The 15,073-nt window shown below is 49.5% G+C and overlaps 1 protein-coding gene across 6 annotated transcripts in view; it reads left to right on the top strand.

Annotated features, from left to right (window-relative positions):
- LOC110255461 (uncharacterized) overlaps window positions 1-15,073 on the top strand; it is a 334,726-nt gene that overhangs the window by 81,887 nt on the left and 237,766 nt on the right. For 5 of the 6 annotated variants that reach the window (XR_014816769.1, XR_014816770.1, XR_014816767.1 and 2 more), the window contains 2 exons: window positions 432-639; window positions 1,655-1,770. The gene's annotated coding sequence lies outside the window, so the exon portion shown is untranslated. Of the gene's footprint in view, window positions 1-431; window positions 640-1,654; window positions 1,771-7,837; window positions 7,938-15,073 lie in introns of those variants that run through there. The other variant, XR_014816776.1, reaches the window with a different exon arrangement.

A 15,073-nucleotide genomic window follows, 5' to 3' on the forward strand; every position in this document is an offset into this window, starting at 1 on the left:
TGGTTGAGGCCATGGGAGCTGGAGTCAGATTGCCTGGGCTGGCATCTCTGCTACTTAATAGTTGTGTGATTTCAATGACTTTTCCCCCATGCGTCAGTTTTCTCATCTGTAATGTGGTGGCAATAATTGTGCAATTAAACTCATTACTGGGAGAATTAAATGGAACTATGAACTTAGTATCTAGTATGTGGTTATTCATTACACAGTCTCATCAGAATGGTGATGGTGAGGATGGTGGTGGTGGAGAGGATGGTGGTGGTGGAGAGGATGATGATTTGGAGGGTGGTGAGGGTGATGGTGATGGTGATAATGTTGATAAGTCAAGCATGGCTTTATAATTACTAAAAAGTGCTATGAACGAATGACTTTTTTAAACTGCAAACCTTTTGGCAGGTTCTGTAACTAGGCTGTCTTTTGCTTTTTTTTTGTAGTTTTTCAGTAATCAGCACCAGAGCCTCCTCTTAGCTCTTCCCTGGGCATAGCGCAGTGAAGAGAGCATGAGCTTTGGAGTGGTACGAACCTGGAACTGAATGTGATCACGGCTAGATGTAATCCTTCTGAGCCTCAGTTTCCTCACATATGAAATGGAGCCATGATGGTCCCTTCACCCGATTATTGAGATGACAGATGTTGTTTGAGGTAACAGCCCACTGACTCTAGCGGAGACTCAGTGAGCATCCACGTGCTAGCTTCCTTCCCCCTCCCTCTGTCTTTCCCAAATCCTCTTTCTCTCTCAAGATCTGTTTGGGACCTAGCTTCTCCATAAATTATCCCCCAGATAAGTGGACTAAATCCCTGTCCTTACATGTTTACAGCCTCAGGTCTCTGAGTTGGAGATGCCAGGGCACTCTGACCAGCCAGGCTGGAATGCCATTGCTTGGGGTTTTGTAATCCTGAGGCTGATTTTCTTCAACTCAGAGAATTTGCCCAGAAGATGTAGATGTTATTTGCCTCTCAGACAGAAAAAAGACTCATAGAAGGTGGTTTTCTGTATCACCCACATTTGTGGCTCTGGGTCCTTGCACCAAGCCTGACAAACAGTGGACCCAAGTGATCGCTGAGTGAAGGGGGGAACTCAGAATGCCCCAGAGGGACAGGGGGCTCTTTACAGTTCATAGGGGACTCCCTCACAGCTCTGAGGGAGGCTGTCACCCAGCTCCAGCTCCATGGTTATGTCAGATGGGCTCAGGCCTCCAGAGTGTAGCTCTGTAAACAAGGGGGGGAAACCACAAGCTTTCTGATTAGCCTGTTCTGTTTGGATTGGCAGCACATTTCTAGCTGGAATTAGAGCCTCAGAAGTGAATGTCAGAATCATTCCATATGAGAGGAAGGCTTGCTGGCTCTGCCTCCAGCTTTGATGTGGAGCACATGGGCCTGGGGGTGTGACCTCCAGACAGGAGGGGAGAAGGGACCAGGGGAACTGCTTGCCTTTGGAACTTCCCAGGTCCTTCTCAGGTCATTCCCATTGGCTGGCCATTCTAACTTGCCCAGTGTGGCAGGAGTCAGGCATAGCATATTCTAACCTGGGCTTTGTTACTAGCTAGCTGTGTGACCTTAGACAAGTCACTTTACTTCCCTGGGCTGTAAAGTAAAGTGACAGCTAGTTTAGATGATCCCTTCTCATCATTCCGTGACATTTTCTGTTTTCTTACAGCTTTTGTTACCTCCTGGCAAGGGATCACGGACATTTCTTGTGTGCGTTGAAATGTCAGGAGATATTAAGAAATGGAGACATGGAGTTCCCATTGTGGCACAGTGAAAATGACTCCCGTAAGTATCCTCGAGGATGCGGGTTCGATCCCTGGTCTCACTCAGTGGGTCGGGGATCAGTGTTGCCATGAGCTGTTGTATAGGTTGCAAACTCAGCTCAGATCTTGTGTTGCTGTGGCCTAGACCACCAGCTGCAGCTCCGATTTGACCCCTAGCCTGGGAACTTCCATATGCCACAGGTGCAGCCCTAAAAAGCAAAAAAAGAAAGAAGGAAACGTAGACATGAACTGGCACTCAAGGCTTCTTTCCTGATTCTTGGCGCTGTAACTACTGCCTCCTCTGCTTTTGCCTGTCCTCTACCCTCTCCCAAAGATGACCTTCGTGGTGGTGACCCCAAGTGTGGAGGAAGCCCAGACATCCCTTCACCTGTAAGCCCTGGTTTTCTCCTCTGCGTGGAGATGCCGATGTCATCTCCCTCCCTTGCAGGCAATGAGGATTGAGCAGAGTCAGTGTGGGCTGTGCCTTGGAAAGCATCAAACGGCTCATAAACGTGAGGAGTTGTGATTATGGCACAGAGCTGGCCCTGCTGGGAAAAATGGGATGAATGGTGCTCTATCAGGTGACCCCTTTCCTCCCTGAAGATGCTTCAGGGCAAAGGATGCTTCTACTGCTGTTGGTCACTGGTCTGCCCTCTTTGCTGTTCCCTGTCTCTTCGAAGCAGAAACGCTGCCATCTGACTCTTTATTTCTTTGCACATTTTCCCACTAGAGCAGCAAAAGCGTTTTCCGTGTGATTTGGCTTATCCCGCTGGCCATGTGTGGCAGCATATCCATCTCTTAGAGGAGGAGTCTTTTCTCTCAGTCCCTGGAGCAGAGCAGTCCAGGATGTTGTGCGGGGAGCAGATGCCAGAGACTAGGGTCAGGATGGTGCTCTCTTTCCTGACCTGGGGAGAGTTGGAGGTCCTGAGAAAGGGGCACCGTTCCTGGGTTTTGTTTTCACTACATAGTAGTTGAGAGTCTGAAGGGAACATGGTCCAGCCTCCCTCTTGGACCTGAGAGTGAGGGTCTTGCCAGAAGTCATTGACCGGGCTGGTTAAAAGGTGCAGGTAGAGTTCCCATCGTGGCTTAGTGGTAACAAACCCAACTAGGATCCATGAAGACATGTGTTCAATCCCCAGCCTTGCCCAGTGGCTTAAGGATCTGGTGTTGCCGTGAGTTGTAGTGTAGGTGGCAGATGTGGCTTGGATCCCGCATGGCTGTGGCTGTGGTGCAGGCCAGCAGCTACAGCTCTAGTTCGACCCCTAGCCTGGGATCTTCCATATGCTATGGGTGTGGCTCTAAAAAGACAGAAAAAAAAAAAAAAAGGAGGCACGGGGACAGGAACTTAGCCTCTGGTCCATTTCTAATGCTCTTCCAAGGGTGCCGCGTGCATTCTTTTCTTTTTTCACTCACTCCCCATCCTTCCTCATTCCTCCCCTCACCTTTGTCCTTTTGCTTCCTTCTCTGGAGCCCATTTGCTGTAACTCTCTGAATGGAAATGTTTTCTGAGTTTCTGGGGCAGGCAGGCTGCTTGGTAGGGTTGGGTGACCTCACGGCCACTGGGGTGTATTCGAAGGCCGTCAGGTCACATGGGGGTACCCAGGGCACCCGCTTGCTGCATCAGCGTCTTCCCAGAAATGATAGAGATGAGGCAGCCAGGGATCCCACCCACAAGCCCCGGGGCTCAGGGGTCAGACACCACCTGTGAGCTGGGTTCTGTGGTGGCAGGTGCCCACCATCCCCCTCCCCTCCCTCGCTGACCTGGGAGGAGGGCTGGTGTGTGCTGAACACCCACAACCCAAGGGTGGGCCAAGCTCTCCCTCCCTGTACCTTCCCTACCCCTGCCATCTTACCACCCTTAGGGGCAGTCCATCTCCTTGGTAGCTGTGCCCAGCATCACCCAGATAGCTCTGGCCCAAGTTCAAGTGCCCATTTCAGCCCAGTACTGCCTTGGCTTGTGAGCGGGACTCACCATGGGTAGATTTCACCTTCTGGCAACAGCTGACTCTATTTATTCAGATGAGAACAATTTTCTCCCCCTTGCACTTTCAACAAGTTCGACCTCAAGCACCCCCCTCCCTGGCCCCCGCTCTGCTGCCAAGAACAATAAAAGACAGAAAGAGAAGGTGCAGGGCAGGGAGACCATCTGCTCTAATTGAGCTGTCAGCTGAGCCCTGGAGTTCCTGGCTCTGGGGTGTCTCATGGCCCAAATGGGCCAGTTTGCTGCTAATGGGAAAGGGAGCTGTTTTATTTCCTAATCATTCTTAGAGATAACTGCTCAGTGCATGTGGGAGAGGCCTCTGCAGAAGAAACTGACCAGCCGCCCCATTGCCGTTCTTCCTCCCGGGCTGGGCTGGAGCTGGCTTCGTAGGAAACCCATCACTTGGGGTGGGGCAGGGGCCAAGGAAGCCTCAGATGGCCTTAGCGCTGTGTCTCTGACACGTGGTGTGCCTGACCAACTAGTCAGGACCCCATGTCCAGGATGCCCTGAGTCTAGCCCAGAGCCCTCACTTGCTCCCAGATCCCTGTGGTTCTGTTAGGTTTTTGTTCTCAGTCAGTGACTGCCCTTGTTGGGGGGAGGTATTGGCTCCTGTCCTTCTCCAAGAATTCAGGGCTGGAGTGTCACCTTTCCATGGCCTAGAGTTTCATGTGAAAAAACAAGCATGTGTTGGGTGACATTCTGATTGGACCCGGCCGCTCTTTGGTGTTGAGGCCACCTCGAGTGCAAGGCGGGAAAGCTGGGTGCAGTTCATCCTGGGACGTGATGGCTCGGGGTCTGATTACGCTTGGGAGGCAGATAGGAAGAGCGGTGGGCAGGTTCCTTCACGTAGGGAGGCAACAAGAAAGTCTCCATCGCTATCATTTGAAAAGGCTTTCTTCTTCCCAGCTTGGTATTCAAGGCCCTCAGCCGCCACCGTGCTTGCCTTTCCAACCTCATTCTCCTCATCCTGTCCCCAGCCCTCATCCAGCATCACCGTTCCGTGAACATCCCTGGGACTTGTGACACCTTTGCTCTCACTGTCCCTTCTGCTCCACCGTGCTTTGCTCACGTCCGAACCACACCTATCAGCTGAGACCTTGACTGTACCCTATTTCACCTCTGATTCCTTTGAGTCTCTCTGAGGCGTTTCCTGTTTCCTCTGGACCTTTTTAGCCCTCCCTTATAGCACCGAGAATAGCTGTCGGTTGCTCACAAATGGTCCTGTATCTTTCATTGGATTGAGCTCCCTGAGAGAGAGATTTCCTGTTTCTTCATGGTTGTGTCCGGGGCTAGCAGGTCAGTCACCCTGAAGCGTGTACTACATACGTTTGCACAGAGCACAGAGCACGTTTACATAGAGTGCCAGGAAGATGGGGCAGCTCTTGTCTTAAGCAGGAGAGCGTGGGCCAGTGGGGGGTGGGGTGGGGAGTGGAAAAAAGATATTAAAAGGCTCCAGGGCTCCAAATGAGGAGCAGAAACATTGAATTTCAGTGCTGGAAGAGGTGTGAAAGATAATTGAGACCGATTTCTCATAGATGAGGCTCCTAGTGGAGTCAGTCATATACGCAGTTAAGGGCCCAGTGAGCCCTGCTCATTCTGGTTGTTGGAGAGACTTTCTGCCACTGCTCCTGGGGTTTCCAGTGATAGTTCTGGATTCCCCCATGTTGCCTTGTCAGTCTCACCTGCCATGTTCTAGTTCAAAAATCCTGGGGAGCCTGCTCTAGAATGCTGTATGCTAAATCCTGGAGGGGAACCAACTTAAATTCAAAACGCCACTTTCCATGGAACTCCAGGTCCTTAGGCACCCTTCTGTCAGCAGCTGGATTCCCAGTTCTGCCTCCGGGGGCATGACCTCACAATGGGTTTTAGATTGTAGTTTAAAGTGTGGGGGGGTGGGAAAGCGGGGAATTGAAATTAAAAATAAATGAGAATAGCATACAGAAACATGGGAAGGGCAGATCTGGAAGCTGGGACCCTGGGCTCTAAAAGAATAAAGATGCTCTGCCCGTGAGAAAATCATCTGCAGGCTTCCAGCGAGCCTCTTGCAGGAAGAAGGACAAGAAAAGGAGAAGGTTCTGGACTGGAGCTGTGGACAGACGTTGGGCTGATGAAACTGGGCTCAGGCTCAGGACCAGGGAACGAGGCATCTCAGAACAGTTGACGAGTCCTCAGAACTTTTGCAACTAGATTCGGAAACCAGTTGGGGTGTAGGGGGGAGGTGCAAATATCCCCCTTCCTCCCTAAGTCCACAACCTTTGTGAGCCTCCCAGGCTCTGAGAAGAAATGATTTCTAGCTGTGTCTTCCTTGTCTGGGGCTCTTTGGGGAAAATAAGACAGAAGGCCAGCAGTCCAGCTGGGCGGGTGTCCCAGCCTGGGACATTCCAGCAAAGCCCAGGCCCGAGCCTGATGGGCATCCTTTGTCCCGGGGGCTGGACCAGCCCAGGTTTTCACCTCACCTGCTGCAAGGCAGGTGCTGGGGGAAGCAGAGGCCTGGTGGCATTCTTTGGTGGTACTGCCCGGCCTCAGCTTTCTCCCTTTCCCTGAAAAAGCTTTGTTGTATTATGTGACCCAGGAGAATATCCTTTGAAGCGACTCTGAACCCCAGAGGAAGTCCTTTCTCTGCAAACTAGGGACCTTCTCTGAGGATCACAATCATCAGGAGCAGAGCTGGCCGGAAGTCCAAGGGCCATCTTCCTTGAGTGGCAGATGTGAGCTGTGGCTTCCAGGCAGGGGCCGAGAGCTTTGGATTTGCCATGTCCCCACATGGCTTTTGGCTGCAGAGCTAGGCCCTCCCTCTGCCAGGAGGAGCTCTCTTCCACAATCTGGCTGGCTCAGGGCTTGATAGCCCCATCCAAGAAACCATGGCCCAAGGCCCCCAGGAACAGTCGGATGTTGTGGTGTGGGCCTCTTTAATCGGAAGCAACGCCAGTGAGATGAATTTGCAGAATCTGCCCATTGCGCAAGTCCACCTTGAATTTTTGTCTTGTTCCGCCCACGGCTTCTTAGAGTCACTCGCATTTATTCCCCATCTCTCTGAGCTTCGAAAAGAAACACTTAGGCCTGTGAGCTATTTGAAGTGGGACAGGATTTCTGGGAGATCTGAGATTGAGAGGGTGGGAGAAGGAATGGAGGAGGAGGTCTCCAGCCCTTTGTTTCTTTGTGCGGTCACGTAGACATTGAAACTACCTGTGTCCTGAGTTTTCCAATTGCTGCGACCCACAAACTCTCTACTTCATAATTTTTTTTTTTAATTTTTTTGAGTGTGGGTTTCCTTCAGGCCCTGGATCCTTTGCCTGGATTTCTTTAGATTGGCTGGGGAGACCAACACACAGAGAAATCAGAACTCTTATTTCCAAAGCCTGCTGGAGAACAGGGCGCATTTTCTGACCCAAGAGGAAGCTGAGAGATCCCTAGTTCTTGAATCTTCTTTTGTTACCCAAGGGGAATGAGCTTGGCAGCTTTTTCTAAGAATCTCTACATATCCAGGAAGAGAACCCAGTGGGCTGGATATTTGCAAGGCTTCCAGAGGCCAAATTGAGAATGAGAAAACTTAGCTGGCTCCAGAGCTGGCAAGGATGAGGGCATCAGTAGAGCTAGGCTAGCTGGAGTCCCCTGAGATTTTCCTGAGGGCATCATGTCCCCAAATTCCATCTTTTGCTGCCTCTGAGAGGGTCTGCCTTGGCAATCAAGAAAAACTTTCCAGGACTGAAGTTTCCCCTTCCGTTCTACCATTCTCCCTTCAACTTAAAACTTTGTCTCTAGTCCACTGATTTCTCCAGGTTTTCCATTTTAGAAGCAAGGACCTATTCAGAATAAGAAAACAAAACGTCTGCTGGTTGTCACGTGTGCTTCCAGAAATAGTTCCCAACTACTATTTAAGATGTTGAAGTCAGAATTTCCCAGGAGGCATCTGAGGTGGGTCCAGGAAGGGGGATGACTAGCAAGTGGCCTGGTGGCTGCTTGACCCTGCATATGGGACCACATGATCCTTGGGTGGTTGCATCATCTCTTCCTCTGGATCCCTCTGGCTCGTCCGCAGCTCAGCAGTCCCCAGAGGATACACAGGAAGATTTGACCCTCAACCAACTGGAGATCAGCCACTACTTCTGACTGCAGGAGACTTGGGGATCCGGTGCAGCTCAGAGATTAAGAGCAGGAGTAATGCAGCCAGGTCCACCTCTGTGCTTCCTCACTGTGTGACAAGCAAGGCAAGTTTTTTAATGTCTCCAGGCCTCTAAATCCTCCTGTGTGAATGGGGAGAATCATATCTGCCTTATAAGTTTGCTGCAATGATTAAATGACGTTGAGGAGATGCTTAGCAGAGTCCTGGCCCAGAGGCAGCGCTCAGTGCATGGTCGCCAGTAGCAGATGTAAATTTACCTGTGGCAGGGCTGCTTGGTGTGTACAAACCTCTCAATGTGACAGGCAGGGGCTGGCTCGCTTGTCTCTGTCACCCTCTGCAACTGTGAACTTCTTGTTCTATTCACTGTATTTCCAGTGTCTAGCCCCATGCCTGGAACCTAGGAGCTGCTCTCTGAGCGTTTGTTGAGCAAATTAATAAATGAACAGTGGGGGGGGGGGGCGGCAGCTACTAGGGTGAATGTCTGAGTGCTTCTTGGGAGAGGAGAGGATACTGTGACCTGCTGAGGCCCCCAGCACCATTTTGCTTGGACTCTCTAGTAGCTGGAGAGGTTGCTGAGGCTGAGAATCCTCCAGGGATTGGGGATCTGGTAAGCCTTGCAGTTTCTATATTACCCTTGACCCAGGAAGGCCCTACCAGGGCAGTGACCCCTCATTCCGCACCAGTCCAGGGGCACCGTTCACATTAAAGTCCCTGAGAATGGTGCTAACAGAGCCGTGTCCTGCATGGATGCTCCCAGTGTTGAGAATGACCTAGATTCCTTGATGCTAGGACTTGCTTTCCAAAGGATGATTCACTTTCAATGACCTGAAAGAAATGAGGGAGGTAGGGTGAGGAAGGGCCGCTACAGTGTCGCCTCTGGAGCCAGGACTGCAGGGGCGTGGGCGGGGGTGGGGTGGAGGGCGGCTGCGGCAAAGATTCTGTGTCCCGGAGCCCAAGGCCCATGGGGTCACAAGACCCGACCAGGTGTATCTCTTCCCAATTCTGTGGAAAGAACATTTACACCATGGAAAGCGGCACAGGCTACCCACCCAGGCTCCCTCCTCCTCTCCAGAGAGCTGGTTATTATGGGGGCACAGTGCACCACTGATTTTGGCTGAAGGCCAAGGATGTCTGGGAGAAGCAGGAGAGAGGATGGTGAGGAGGAGGGTCAGAGAAAATCCTGGGGGTGTGTCCGGTGCCTGTGCAACCACCAGTGGGGAAACGGAATTTTGCTTGCTGGATACAGTTTGAAAAGTGGTCACAGGCCAGGCTGCTGAGGAGTGTTCTGTTTTCAGTTTGCGTGCTATCATAGCAGCCTTTTGGCAAGAACTTATCCCGGGGCCAACCTTGCTTTGACAGATGGGGTTGCCTCGGGACCGAGGCAACTGGACTTTCCCAGGAAGCAAAGTAGGTGGAGGAGAAAAAGGTGGGGGCAGCCTCTGCTGCAGCAGTCCCCCCACCCCGCCCTCCGCCTCCCCAGGCCGGCCCTCCATGCCGCTCCTGCCTTGGGCCACAGCCCGCTACCTTCCCCCTGTTTAAGTGCTTGGACCACATCTTGATAGGTAAGCCTCATATGATAATTTAAGCTTCACTCAGCAGTGTCTGACGCTAAAAAGAAAGAAAAAATCCTAATATTGATGGAGGCTTTGGGTATGCTCTGAACTCTTTGCTTTGCATATATTATCTCACTTAAGGCTAAGAGCCCTGGCAGCAGAAATTATCACAACATTGTAGATCAACGCTACTTCAATAAAACTTAAAAAAAAAAAAAAAGGAAAAAAAAGAACCCCGAGAATCAAGTAGTACTAAGACTCTCTTCCCATTGTAGCAAAGAGGCCCAGAGACATAGGGACAGGCGCCCCCCCCACCCGCCCCTGCAAGTGGCAGACCCACAATGCATCGCACCCCCATTTTTAACTGCTGTGCTGAATACTTGGTTGGGATTTGAACACAGAGGGCAGAGAGAAAGGAGTCAGACAGAGTGCGATTTTTGTAAAGCTGTGATGTCTCTGAATGGCCCTGGCTGCGAGGCTCCATTTTACTTTGGGGGTTCTGATCCTCTCCGGTACAGTCGAGCCCACCGTAACACCCCACTCTGCTCTTGAGGGTTTTAAAGAACACCCACTGGTTCTGTGCCTCAGCCTCCAGTGCTCTCTCTGCCTCTCATCTTCCATTTGTTCATCCAGCTGCCCATCCAGCCTGTTCCTGGGAAAGGTATACCGTGTGTGCGTGGTGTGTGTGTGTGTGTGTGTGTGTGTGTGTGTGTGTGTGTGTGTGTGTGTAATAACAGTAAGAAACTTAACTCCTAAGCCACATGTTTCACTCTGCTGCTTGTTAATTTTAACAAGGCAGCTGGAGGTTTGGGCTGAGAGCTTGCTTTTCTATTAACCACAGCCTCTCCTCCCCGTGGATTTTCTGTTTGTAGTTTTGGAGGTAAAGAATTGTGGTAGAGGCAAGCCTGAATCATTCCAAATTAACAAGAGCAGCTCTCAAGACTTGGACAAAGGGAGCCTCATGCGGGGCTGGGCTTGGTCCTTCAAAATGAGAACCTTTTGCAGCACATTGGTTCTGAATCAGGGTTCTGCTCAGCCTGGGAGACGTAGCAGAGAGTGAGATTCCGCTCAATCTGGCAGTGTGGGCTGGGTTTCAGATGTGCCCAAAGAGGCTTGGTTCAGCAATGGCACAGGGCTGTGGCTGGAATGTGGAGGGAATAGCAGGTTCTGGATCGAGTCTTCATGGAGGAAGTCAGTTTTGAATTGGCCTTTGCAGGGCAGGCAGCTGCTTTTATTTGTTGGTTTAGTGATTCTTATACAAGCAGGGATCACCCCTTGAGCAAAAGCCCAGAGGTGTGAGCAGTTGCAGAAGCAGTGACTTCCCGGGGGGAGCCGAGTTAGGTGAGCACAGGTGAGGGTGAAGGCAGGGTGACAATGTCCCCCGGGATCCAGATTGCGGGCACCATGTAAGGTCATGTATAGAGTTTGGATTTTTTTAAGATTTTTTTAATTTGGGGTCACTGTGGACTCTCGTGTGCTGGGGGGACATGCCTAGCACTGTGTTCTAGAGAGATATCTGCTAAATGGTGCTTAGGGTCTGGAGTGGGGTCACTCAGGAGGCTGTTGGGATGCACAGGAGAAGGAGTGAGTGCAGTGGGGATGGAGAGGAAGGAGTGGGCCCAGGAGATGGCTTGAGGAGGCCAGGATTTGCTGAACGTTCTGAACCCAGGTGACTTTGGCCACATGAACAGACAACAGAGATGAAGAACCAAAGAGCAAAGGGAAGGGGACTTTCTGAGGCTGCATTTGAGGTGTTGGTGAATCACTGAAGTGAAAAGATCCAACTGCCAGTCACCAATGGGGGTCGGGTAGAAAGAGCACAGGGTCAGGGTAGCAGCTTTGGATTCCTCTGCACAGAGGCGAAGCAGAAACAAAGGGGAAAACAATCCTAGAAGGCAACACATATGGAGTGATTAGACAGAGGGGAGGGAATCAGGAGAGTTTCAGGCTCCAAACCCCAGGGGAGGAGAGCCTTTGAAGGTGGGGGTAGTCCATGGGGGTTGGAGCCACAGAGAGGTAGAGGGGCGAGAGGAGAGGAGAGGCTCCTGGACTTTGTCATTAAGGAAGTCACTGCTGATATTCCTGGAGAGAGAAGATTCAGGAGGGTGGCAGCCTCAGAAGTCACTGCATAAAGGCTCAAGTGGAAGGTTCAGAGATGTTGTCTGTGAAATATGCATTATGAACACACTCATCGTAAATCCACTGAGTGCCTGTTGAGCTCCAGGCACTGAAGTAAGTACCAGGGATGGAGCAAAGAACAAACAAGATAGAGACATTTTCTTCTTTCTTCTGTCGAGCTTGCAACTCAGTAGAAGAAATAGGCATTAATTGCAGCAACATGGATGGAACTAGAGACTCTTATACTGAGTGAAGGAAGTCAGAAAGAGAAAGACAAATACCATATGCTATCCCTTATATCTGGAATCTAATACATGGCACAAATGAACATTTCCACAGAAAAGAAAATCATGGACTTGGAGAATAGACTTGTGGTTGCCAAGGGAGAGGGGGAGGGAGTGGGTTGGATTGGGAGCTTGGGGTTAATAGATGCAAACCATTGACTTTGGGATGGATTAGCAATGAGATCCTGCTGTGTAGCACTGGGAACTATGTCTAGTCACTTAAGATGGAGCATGATAATGTGAGAAAAAAGAATGCATACATGTATGTGTAACTGGGTCACCACGCTGTACAGTAGAAAAAAAAATAATGTATTGGGGAAATAAAAAAAAAATAGGCATTAAACCTGTGATTTCTAAAAGGTCCTTGAATTACATGGTGACATCTTAGTCTGAGGATCAGGGAAGGCCTCTCTGAGGAATTGCCAAGGAAACTGAGACCAAGGAAGAGTTAATCAAGTGAAAGAGGGGCAGGGGAGTCAAGGAAAGGGGAGCAGGGGGCAGAGGAGAAGGCCCAGAGGTGAAAGGGGCTTGATAAGAGGGAGGGGTGAAGGTGAAGTCCTCTGGACCTCCTGAACAGGAGGGTGTGGCTTCCTTACATGAAGCCAAGACCAAGGTATGAGCATCTAGAGGTCATAAAGCTCCATGTGACATTGTGGTGATGAGGGACTCAGGGTGGGAGATGAACCAGAGTGGGTGACTCTGCTGCTGGTCTCAAAGGAACAACTATGTAACTGCCCATGGAGAGTGCCATGTGGCAGGAGTCTGCTGTGGCCTCCAGGACCTGAAGGCAGTGTCAGGATGACAGCCAGTGAGAAGTGGGGGTCCTCAGTCATGCAAGAAAGCCACCTCTGCCAACAACCCCAGTGAGCTCAGAATTAGACTCCTCCTGAGTTGAGCCTTCAGATGAGGATGCAGCCCGGATGCTGCCTGGATCACAGCCTCCTGAGGCCCAGAGCTGAGCCCAAAGTCCTGATGCCTGGAGGCTGTGAGATAATAAAGGGGTATTGCTTTGAAGCACCAGGTTTGTGGTGATTAGCTATATAGCAAAAGAAAACTCATATGCTCCATATTTTTAGGCTCAAGTGTTGGAGGCTGTGGCGATGGAGTAATGGTGATATGTGAGCAAAGTGTTGAGAAGATTGGGAAGGGCTGCCAGCTCTTTGTCTGGGTAACAAGATTGCAGAGAAGGCAGGTGAGGAGAGAATGGAGACATAGGGGAGGAGGAGGACAAGAGTCCTTTGTTCTCAGAGATGTTTTTGTACATGTTTATAGTCTCTATTTCCCTGTTTCCCCTCCAGTGAGATTGTCCTCTACTCCGAGATGTTCCCTCCTCTCTTTTCCCCCAGGGGAACCCTTCCCCAGAACTTACCAACTCAATGTCAAGTGCTAAGCCAGTGAGGGTCTGGTTGGGACAACACTGACGATCATTTAGAAATGTTTTCCTTATTTTTTCTTTCCTTCGCAAATACTATTATATTTACACGAAAGGAAATTAAATACCTCAAACCTATTTTCATAGTTGTTTAAGTTAAAAAATATAATTCACCCAGAATTCTACCATTTTAACATAGTTGCTGTTGTCATTTTGGGGGTGATTCTTTCCAGCCTCTTGACATGCAAATATACCTCTGCATAGTTGTAATCACAGTTACATGTAAAGCTGTAATTATTATTTATGTTTTGTGATTACAAAATGTATACACGCTCTTTAAACATATACAGATAATGTTGAATTTCCCCTTACTATAAACATTCCTCCATGTTTCCTAGTTTTTGTTGTTATTTTATGGTTAATAGTCTATCCAATTGCAATAATTCACTATAATATTTGTAGGTTGCTACAGTTGTTAAAATTGATAGATTATGTTTCAAAACATCTTTATGCAAAGAACATCTTCTTTTGAGAAAAAAAATTTAGGCTAAACTTTTACCAGTGAAGTTACTGAGTCAAAAGTAGTAAACATTTCCGAGTTCCTGTTGCGGCTCGGCGTAAACGAATCTGACTAGCATCCATGAGGACACAGGTTCTATCCCTGGCCTCGCTCAGTGGGTTAAGGATCTGGCGTTGCCATGAGCTGTGGTGTAGGTCACAGATGTGGCTCAGGAGGGTGTAGGCCAGCAGCTACAGCTCCAATTTGACCCCTAGCCTGGAAACCTCCATATGCTGCGGGTATGGCCCTAAAAAGACAAAAACAACAACAACAAAAAAGTAATGAACATTTTATGGCTCTAGCTGTATATATTCATACTCATTAAAAAATAAACATCTAAAGGTAATTGAAGTACCGCTCTTCCTTGAATCACAGAGTAAACAGTTATTTGAGATAATTCTCTTAGGATTTATCCTGATGACCAGATGGCTGGGCAGTGATTTAGGAAGGTGACCCATTTAAGGCATAGAGGTATAATTCCCATAGCTCTTTTATCCATCGACATGTTCCTTCCTCGGTACACCCATCCACTCACTCACTTATCCATCTACCCACCCATCCATTCATCCCTCCCCGCCTCTATCCCTCCATCCCTCCCTCCATCCTTCTGATAGATATACAGTAAGCATCCACGCTAAGCCGGTCCCAGTGATCGCATCATTATTAAGGCAAAGTGATTGCAGATACTCCCTTCTTCCATACATAACTCTGTCTGAAGTTTCTCTGACTTCCTCCCCCTTCTCTGGTGTGCCTTTGATGTTCACTTTAATCAATCTTCCTGGGTTTAAAAGTTTTGGCAGAAAGAAAACCTTGGCCCATCTTATTCGCCTCCCTCCCCATCCTTATAAGGACACCGCTGCTCATGTTCCAGACAAGTAGTGAAGATGGAGTTGTATTGTTTCCACCTTAAAAAAAAACATCTCCTGCGTTTCACAGGAAGAGAGCATTAATCCGTGCTGGTGATATGGTCCTTCTCCAGTGCCAGATCTGTCAAGAAATATGACATGGTAATCTCAGTAAGACAAGGCATGTTGCTTTCCACAGTGTGAAGAAAATTAAAGAAAGGCCATTAACTCAATGAATGGTTCTTAAGATGCTGGGAGTCTTCGTTTAGGTTTTACACTCCACCTACTTCTGTTTTTCTTAAGTTCCGCTGTGCAGGTTGGCAGTCTCTTTGCCGAGTGTCTAGTAGGAGCAGAGCTTTAGAAAGGACATGTGGAGATGCACAGCTGTGACCCTGAACCTGGCAGCCAGACTTGGAGGGGGCCCTTCCCTCCCTTGCTGCCCTCCTTCCTCTCGTCCCTCTTTCCCTTGTTCCTTCCTCCTTCTTTTATG

Source organism: Sus scrofa, chromosome 9, assembly GCF_054392235.1.
Source record: "Sus scrofa isolate SSC_HxYL_T2T_F1_AM1 chromosome 9, Sscrofa_HxYL_maternal_Yorkshire_Landrace_v2.0, whole genome shotgun sequence".
NCBI classification, from domain to species: Eukaryota; Metazoa; Chordata; class Mammalia; order Artiodactyla; family Suidae; genus Sus; species Sus scrofa.